Source organism: Conger conger, chromosome 7 (genome assembly GCF_963514075.1).
Source record: "Conger conger chromosome 7, fConCon1.1, whole genome shotgun sequence".
Lineage (NCBI taxonomy): Eukaryota > Metazoa > Chordata > Actinopteri > Anguilliformes > Congridae > Conger > Conger conger.
In genome coordinates, this window is record NC_083766.1 from 39,290,382 (window position 1) to 39,300,367 (window position 9,986).

General features: G+C 37.7%; 1 long non-coding RNA gene across 2 annotated transcripts in view; it reads right to left on the reverse strand.

The window, feature by feature from the left end:
• The window catches only part of LOC133132800 (uncharacterized), an 84,682-nt gene extending 76,300 nt beyond the window's left edge, over window positions 1-8,382 (reverse strand). For both annotated transcript variants that reach the window (XR_009709174.1, XR_009709173.1), the window contains exon 1: window positions 8,258-8,382. This is a non-coding gene — a long non-coding RNA (uncharacterized LOC133132800). The remainder of the gene's footprint in view (window positions 1-8,257) is intronic.
• Window positions 8,383-9,986: the final 1,604 nt, after the last annotated feature.

Sequence of the window (9,986 nt, forward strand, 5' to 3'; positions counted from 1 at the left end):
CATTCCTTGAGGGTAATGGGAAGAGTTAACCCCACTGTGAACTGCTTTTGAGTGGGCTTTGTCTCAAACTAAATATTTGTCTTAGCCCATTGTATCTGCAAACCTACACGTCCTTGTGCACCATTTAAAAGCCCCAACACTCAGGTTTCTTAAAAGCACACATACGCACTCTTTAAAAAAACACTGCTGACCACTTGGCCCCCCTGCATAGCCATCAGATGGACAACACTAAAGTAGTTAAAAGGGGCCCTGTGTTTTTAAGTGGTTCAGACAAACGTCCTGCAGCTCAAGAACAAGGGGACCAGGCCTCCTGCTGTGAGACTGCTAATAAGGAGGAAGTGATCTCAGGGTGACTGACATCTTTAAGCAGCACAGCTCTGTGAGAGATGCACCATCACACTGAATCCACCAAGAAAGGCTATCAGTCATTGCAGAAGCTTGATTTCATATATTTACTTATTAATACATTCATAGGGTATACACTCAGTGATCACTTCACTATGTAGGCCTGTACACAACAGTCTCTAGAGTTTTCAGAGACTGGTGCAAACAACAAAAAACATCCAGTGAGCAGCAGTTATGTGGGCAGAAATGTTGTTAATGAGAGAGGTCAGAGGAGAAGGGCCAGACTGGTCGAAGCTGACAAGAAGGAGGCAGTAACGCAAATAACCACACGTTACTGTCGTATGCAGAAGATCTCTGAACACACACCATGTCAAACCTCTAAGTGGATAGGCTACAGCAGCAGAAGAAGTGCTCACTAAGTGTATTTGTGGGGTGGAGCATTTACAGAGCAAATATGTAAATAATGAACCACAACCATGTCTAAAAACACCTAAAAGAAGTGGGAATTCTTCTTCCTCCAAATCTCCCAATGATATACCCAAGTAAATCATTAGTACAATAAGCATACTTTAATAATATTTCAAGTATTCTTATACAAAACATTGTGGCCTGTTATTGCTGTTCCTTGAACAGTGACATGAAATAATTTGTACTGGTATCTCATATTGTGATGTTTCTCTACAATTTGACCTTAAATTTACTTGGATTTAGCTGCATCTAGTTTCTGGGGGCATAAACAGAGCTTAAAACATACTGTACATCACACAGCTGCAACATCCATTAACTTTCCAGGTCCAAAGGAACAAGGGAATATTGCCAGGCAATCCTCGTAAAACAAATGAAAATATATACAAGAGGGACTGGTGCACCAAAGATACTGTTCTCCGTCTTCTGACAAGAGTCAAAAAAAGATCTTGTGCATTTCTACTCACCTAACATATTTGTTATTAATACTATGAGGTTATTAATTGCCTGGAATGGGTTGAAAGTGAACCAGAGTGTTTACATCCAAGGATTATATACAAAAGCAATATGATCAAAAACACGATTTTATTGTTTTATATTCATACAGGGATTTTCTTACTACAGGAGGTTGCACACATTTTACTGCCAGAGTTGCTCGCTGCTCATCCAAAACACACTTAAACTGAAGTACATGACAATCATGGCAGATGTTTTGAGGCTCAGCATACTGGCTGCCTATATAATGAAGAATTGATTATATGCTATAGCCCAGTCCAATGGCAATTCTCTTGTTTCTGCTGATTTGTTATATTTCTTAGACAAAAAATAAGTTAACTGACTGAAGAAAAGTAAAGATTTGCAATACAGATTTTTTTTTTTACCTTGAACCACCATATTGCTTTTCTAGCCACAGCAAAAAAAAACCTACCTACCTTGTAACAAAAAGCAATACAATTTTCTTTACTACTTGCTTGATGCAAAGTTGAAAAATCAACTGTGAGAGTACCTCACAAAAGATTTCTGTTGCCAAAAGATGGACTTGAAAGGATTTTAAGTACATATGCAAAGGGAGGCCTTGGGATAAATGAGCACAGTGAATGTCAATCACTTTAAGAGGACATTCAGTCAACCATACACAGGATATCACTCCTCTTACATCGACTGCTGACCCTTCTCAGTCAATATCATAATATCAGTGAAAGTGTAAAAAGTCTTCGACTTTTACTTTACATGCATATCTGTACTTTTATATTAGTGGAACAAAAATGGTACCTCAATCGTGGAGTGCACTTATTGCAATGTGTCAAAATAAGACAGAAGAAGTCAAATGGTCTATATGAAGCAAGGTAATACAGTACATTATAGATTACTGTGATAATGTGATAAAAGCATGAGCATCAAGGTTTTAATTTGAACTACTCTGAAATCACTTTGAGTTACCCTTCTTAATCATTGTGTTCTCTTTACTTATTAGCGCCTGTGAAACTGTTAGCCAGGGCCAGATATACGGTACCCAGGACATTATTGAAATCTCTACCTCAATTATAAACAATATAAACAATAAACATTATATGGTTACTGATTGCCATTTAGCTCTGCTATATCACCTTTAACATTGAAGGTGTCGTTCATTTGCAATAAAGATGTGATTTATATAAATAAATCACTATAATGGCATGGATAGCACATATCATGCTTATCTATGAAAATGTTAAACATAAAAAGGTTTTCATGCAGTAAATTATTGATATAATATTTTTTGTTTTGAACTGACAATTATTCTTTATCTTCATCTTATAACATTCAAAGAAACCATATAGGCAATATACGCAAATACAGCAAACATATGATGAACAACAAATTTACAAACAAGATTTACTCTGGTTTAGTCACAAATTATTAAATACATAATCCATATATCATATCAATATTTCTTTTTAATACTATTGGCCCACATTCTTCCAGCGGAATACAACTTTGTTCACGTAAAAAAGGGATACCTGACCTTGCTATTCAAGCACATGGAGCTTTTTGTAAAACATCCTCAACAGACCACAATAACATAAGTATCAACCCCCAAAAAATCATATTTCCTTTGAAATTAAACTGATGTTTGCAAAAACACAAGACTTCTAGTTACAGTGTCCAATAGAAAAGTGTATATGAAGACAACTAGCAGACTAGAAATGTCTGATGCAGAACATTGCATATCATCTCTGGATCTCAGTGAGGAACAAGCAGCTCTATGAGGAATACCCAGAAGCCACTGCGCCACTGTCAAGGTACCAACCCAGCATGCCCTGAGCTTCAATGCCTACAGTCAGCTCAACCAGATATCCATCCAGCTAATGAGCTAATGAGCTGGAGATAATGGCTGATACAAAAGTCCATATGGATCACCCTGATGCCAGATACTAGAAGCCAAGGGTGAAAGCATCTTCCCCTAGCAGTTAAAGCCACACAACTGACTAAACTTATGACCACAATATGTTTACCAGAAAGGCTAGCTGGAAAAAAGGTGCTTAAGTTAACTTGGAGTTCACACATGCATTTACAGGATTGAGGTGAACCACACAGAAGGGTTACTCTCTGTTGGCCTCAGTAGGGACCTCAGACTCAAGCAACTAATGCAGACTATCCAATGAGAGAACCTCCACAAACTATTAATGTATTACTCCTGGGACAGCTGTGCAATGGACAAAGAGAACAAACTGTGGAAAGGAATAAAGTTGTAGCGAGCTCTCAGAATGTTTTACTGCAAAGCGTGTGTGAACATTCTCCATCTTCACAGCTGGACATTCTCCATCTTCATATTGTTACCAGGGAGAAGCAAAGAAAAGCTCAGGCAACAAGCCTGTTCACATAATTGGTGAATGGACACCTAACATAGGGCTATGTCCTAGGGTGTCATGCTGTTAGGTCACATGGTCAACCAGTAGGGCACAGCTACCACAACCTTCTGCAAACAGAGCACAGGTGATTATTGGGAAGGAACACCCAGCAAAAAGCTGACTCTGACAAACTGGTAATCCATGTCTCCAAAATAGGGATCCACCCTTTTTTCATTTCCTATTGATACGTGCACCTTGTACCAATCCAAGCAGGCCCTGCCAATAAAAATCCGGTTGCCTTGCTAACCACCTAAGCAATATTCCTGACAGGACTGGCCTCCGTATCTATCCAATTGCCACAGACCAGCGTAGTAAAACCAGACAGTCGTCTACATGTCGACAAGCATCTCTTTATAGGCAACAGAGCTGTGGTAAGTTCACAACATGACTACCAAAAGGTAAGAATGCACCCTTAGTTAAATAAAAGAATCCCCAAATTATTCTTCTTAAATTATTATCAAAATTATTTTGAAAATGCAGTGCTTAATTCTTTGTAGTTAGTTGTATCTACCACCATCTGGTTATAGGGCCTAAACAGAATACATAGAATGTATCTGTTTAAAAAACAGAAGGATACAAAAGGTGGGCTACCTAAAAAAATCTCATTGGCCAGGTCTTTGTTTATCCACAAACAGCAGCCTGTTTCTGTCACACAGCACCTGGTAAACTGGCAGCCCATAAACTACCACAGCTAATTGTGGTTTTCCGTCCCTACTCTGCAAAGGTTAATGAGATAAATTTACAGCCAGCAAGCCACAGGAAGGCCTAACGTGCTTGGATAACAGGAGACATTCACACTGAATGGCCAAACACTGGCCAAACCCATAGATTTTCATCTTTAGAGCAATCCTAAATATATGCTGCAATTCTGTTCACGTCTTCCTCCATTTAAGTTTGGTAATGTGGAAAATTGGACCCGTTTATTTAAAGATTGACATTTGTGCCTAGGTCATTAAGAAGCAAAAGAGTACTGAAAACAACTCAGAAATTAACAATATACAAATGTAGTCCAGTTTAAGCCATAGATGGAAATTTAGCAGGCATCTGCAATGATGCATAGTTCTGAGATTTCATAGGCCTACTGAATGAAGGAGTGCTGTTAGGTCATTTCAGGAGAGAGTGACCCATATTCCAAAAATAGAGAGGTAGACTATGTAGATGACATTCTCTATGAGTGTATTTTTAAAACTGCTATGACTGTTGAGACCAAATAATGCCAATATTAACAACAAAATATGTGATTTCACATGCCACAAGAACCTCAGGTATGGCGAACAGGTCAGTTGGACAGTTGACTGAAACCATACTGAGATTATGGATTACCTAACCACTGACTATTGTACAACACTGCAAAATTTGATTTGGTGTGTATATTTGATGTGGTATTATTTTGTATGTATGCCATTTAATTTAATTGTTGAAATACTTATTTATCACAACACTGAAATTTCATTTAAATAAAAAATACACATTTTTAATTGGAGCTGCTGTCCATTTGCAGTAGCCTGCCATGAAACACATGATCTGACAGTAAACAGAATTTCAAACTCATTATATGAGTACCTCCACCTACATTTTCTCTGTTTTCCTGCAATAAGTAACAAAGGAATGTCATTATAGTGAAACTCCAATGGTTGTTCAGGGGAAATTCTTTGATGTCTGTCATGCAGCACAATAAAGTTGGTCTTCAGGTGATAAAACAGTATCCTGACAATCTCATACCAGGAAAGGGCACAGTTACCTCACAAACAGAGTCTAGTCAGAAGAAACCAAATTAAGAAGATCAAATGGTATAAAATGTGCAGTGTCAGATTTATTTTATAAAAATCTTTATTGAACAGCAATCGTTTCATCCTTGATCCACCATGAGCTGGTGCCATTGCTTGTTCACTGAAAGTAAATATTATTTCAATTATAGTGTTTCAGCTCAACGTATGGCTAACCTAGCACTCTGCCGAGCAAAGTAAGTTATCTTAGCGAAATCATCTATGACTAGTAATTCTACATTTCAATATAAATGCTATTGTTATTGCTACAACAGAAAAGCACTAATATCTCAGAATAAATATTTTTCATAAAAAGCTACCCTGATTAGTTACCATGTAACATGTAGTAAGGCCATCTGCAGTGGTTAGTCAGCACTCAAAGCTATTCAAGATAATTAGCCACCTATCTTATCTAAAATAGGGTAGCTGTATAAATTAAATGGTTTCCGGATAAGGCCTTTCCTAAAACATTGTTTAGATGCATGAGCCCTTCAGACCTGCTATACAAGGTATACATGGCTCCTCACCACACAATCATGCCCTGCAGCTGTCTGTTGTTACTTGTGTAAATTAAATCTGTTCTTTTTATTACAATTCTCCAGCACATTATACAGTATATTTGCATCCAATTAAATTTAATTTTACAGTCAGGTGCACTGAAAGAAAATAAAATATGAAAATGGACAAAAACAAAAACAAGTTTTGCACATGTATACTGTAAGTGTTGGTGATGTCAAAATGGGTTTTATATGTTGTCTACCCTTGTAATGAATTCTTACATAGGACAACATTGGAATTTTTTAAATGTTTATATTTATCTGCAGGTACAGAAAGCGGTATTGCAGTAAAAACGTTACCAAGTAATCCAGAAAGGCAATAAGGCTCCATAAACTAGTATTATGGCTGTAACAATTAATGGTTTACAGACTGGTTTAATAAACATTTCATTCTAGAACCTAAAGCCTTTCTTGATTCTAATGCAATGTTTATTTGCCCCTATGACTATTGCACTCTTGACTAACACTAACCCTAATAGCATATTGCAATTAACAGGGTCAAATCTGTCTGGATCGTCACCTGTCTTAAAAGTCGCTTCCTGAAGTGGTTTACAAATTAATAAAGCACATAGTGAATTCTACTGCGGCTAAATAGAACTCAAGAAAACCCTGAGGGTGGGATGATTTTTAACAGGTAACCAGTAATGTACCATGTAGCATGATAGAAGTTTGGCATGTCGTAATGAACTATTTTCACGTCTAGGGACAGCTTCACAGACTCAGATTAAGCCTATTCCTAGACTTAAAATATATATATATATTCTGCATTGCTAAATTTTACTTCCTGATACATGTCATTACATAGTGTTTCTGGACATTTAAAGCAAGTGTAGCTCATTAAACATAAAGACAATAGAAAGAAAAAGAGCCTATTATACTATTGTACCTTCAAGACTTGAAAAAGATATGTCCAATCTGCATTCTAAAAACACAATATTCCTATATTCTCCAAACCTATAGAAATATTACATTACACAATTCTTCTACATGTTAGCAGAATCCAGCTCCCAGTATAATTGTTTACCTGCTAGTATTCTAATAAGCAACAATGGAATATTTTTAAAACAAAACACTCAAACTTACTATATGAATTTAACATAAGTGAAAATGGCACCCAACTAATCTGATTTTGCTGTTTCTCTTGTTTTCTGTAAAGTATGCACCTTCACAGCACAATCAAAATACATTTTGAAATGTGTTTGGGTCCACCCACTTATTTTCTTAAGATCACAATATGCTAAGCAAATGAAACAATGACTGGAATGTACTGCATGGCAGGCCCTCTCCATTGCAGTTTTAATATGGAATGGTACGGCACTTTGGGACTGGCCCTCAAGACCACCAATTACACAAATAATATGGCTGCATTTACTACAGCATTTAGCACAGCATGCAATAGGGCCATCAGCATAATTGGAATACGTATATTGCGTATAATAAGTATATTGCTCAATGCAAGTTAAAAGATACTTCAGTGATTTAACCACACAGTTTCGCATTTACAATATTCTGCATGCAGGTTCCCAAACTATCATATCCATTATCCACAGATAACAATTGTTGGGTTTACAAATCTTAATATAGACCATACATTTGTCAAGTACAGCAACAGTACTATCTTTCCAAGTTGCAAAATCTTTCTAAATTATTTTTGAAAGGACAGACAGAATTTAGAAAATCTTTCCAGGCCAACAACACATTTTTCAAGAACAATTTAATATTGGATCAAGCCTTGCTTGTGCTGAAATCTGCGAAAGCTAATAAAAACTACTGCCTATGCAGGTGTTACAAAACTGAATAGCATGCGGCCAATACAAAATTAAAACAATAACTATGGGACTAAATGCAAGGTTTTTCAAAAATCCACACCTGGAAAAGCACCACAAGAGTTGGTATGTACATATACCCCACAGGCCACGAACCATCTAGCTCTCCCGGAATTCACAACCACAAAGCCATCTTTTCACTGCAGCCCTATGACTCAATCACAAAGATAACGTACACAGATTGTCTGTTTTGTGGCAAAAAAAAAACATTGAGCACCCAATCCCAACAAGTTGTCCACATTATTAGATATTTCTCAGAAATACACATAGGAGTTAGGAGAGAAGTGAGGATTACAGAGCATCTGCCGTCAAGGAAATCAATCTGTGCAGCCTAGTTGTATGCATGCAACTTTATATAGATTATATAATCATGAATTCTGAGAAGAAAGAAGGAGAGGTGTACTCACCGCAAAGAGTTGCAGCCTCCAAAAGTGTAAAAGGCTCCTTTTTTTCTCCCTGATCTATTCCATTTCAGTGTTCCCACAAAGCTCCCCTGTAGACTCTACCAGAAACTTGGAACTGCTAAACTGAGCCCCCTGACCCCCCACAACCCACCCTCCCTCCCCAAAGAGAGGGATTTTAACAGCCTGTCAGTATGCCGTATGCCGGCTTCTGCAGGGTGCAGCTGTGCACTTCCAGTATTCTCTAGCTCCAATCAGAGCCCCAAATCCATTACAGACCAGCGCAACAGAAACCAAAAAAAGTAATTTCCTTAAAGTAAACAAATGCATGGAGAGAAAGAGAGAAAGAATGAGAGAGAATAAAATGTATATTAGCACGGCTCGGTGGGTTCTCTGCAGCCTAGAGAAGGAGATTTCATTTTTCAATGTTTCCCTTTAGTTTGTGGACTCGCCGCTCAAGAGAGTGGGAGGGAGCACGGCAAAGCTTCTGGACAAGGAATCTGCGCATAATCCCCGGCCTGCAGAAACTTCCTCCCTCCCTGCTCCTAATAAGCTCCTCTGCCCCTTCTCAGAGTGCTGGAATGCAAAGGCAGGGCTACGAGAGGCCCAGTCAGACAAGGCTCCGAGTCACTTCACCATGACCCAAGGTCAGGAACAGCAAGTGTGTGTGTGTGTGTCTGTGTGTGTGCGGTGCACGTTTAGGCAAGCGAAACCAGTCTTTAAAGAGCATATCACCAGAGAGCAGGACAGAAAATTTGAAAGAGGATGGAGAGAATAAAGGGGAGCTCATGACAAGAGAGTACAGAATTAACAGATATTTTCAGAATAGATATCTGTTGTCTACGATTACATGAATCAAATCAGCTCTTTGTGTTTTCCAAGCTCATGAGATGCACACATTTGAAAATAAATGGCTTAGATTTTTTTTCAAAGCCTATACATACATACTGTATGGACAGTGGGCTCCAGAAGTATTGGCACCCTTGATAAAAATAAAGAAAAAATAAATCTTTAGCATTTTCACTAATCTCACAATTTTTCACACTTCATAGGTATGTCCCAAACCAAATTGAAAAATGTATCCTTCTAAGGTGCCTTATTTCGGTTAAATTTGAAGGCAGTATCCAATGTATCTATCAGGTGGGTTGGATATGCCATAAATCTTTGTGATTACCACAGACTTCCTTCAAGTTAATGGAGGCTCAGCAGAGTTAGTTTGCGAATGTAATCATACAGTGAACTCAACCATTTGTTGTAGTCATAACTAAAACAATATTTTAATAATTTCATAACAATCTCTTAATAAACAGGAAAAATGTATATAAGCCAGATAACTTACTAGTGACTTTCTGATAGAATAGGCCATTAACTTAGCTGTCCAGTGAACAACGGTTAATGTTAATACTTTACAGCTAACATTTTGATGAATGTAAATACTTGATAATCTGGAAAAAGTAGCTGAAGTAGTTATGTAGTTTGCTGAACATCATGCTGCCTGCAGAGTACATCCCAAATTTGTTGCCTTCTGAGGTTCCCTTACCGTTAGGATGCTGAGAAGGGAGCTCACTTCCAAGGATGCAGGCAGCAAGGCAGTAGCCTGCATTTTGGGACACAGCCTATATGTTATGCTATTTTTAACATTATTTAGGTAAATTAAAGTGTTAATTCAGCATTTTCATATGTGCCCCTCAAGAAAAAAAGATAATTAGGTTTTTGTATGTGTGTGTTTCATTAG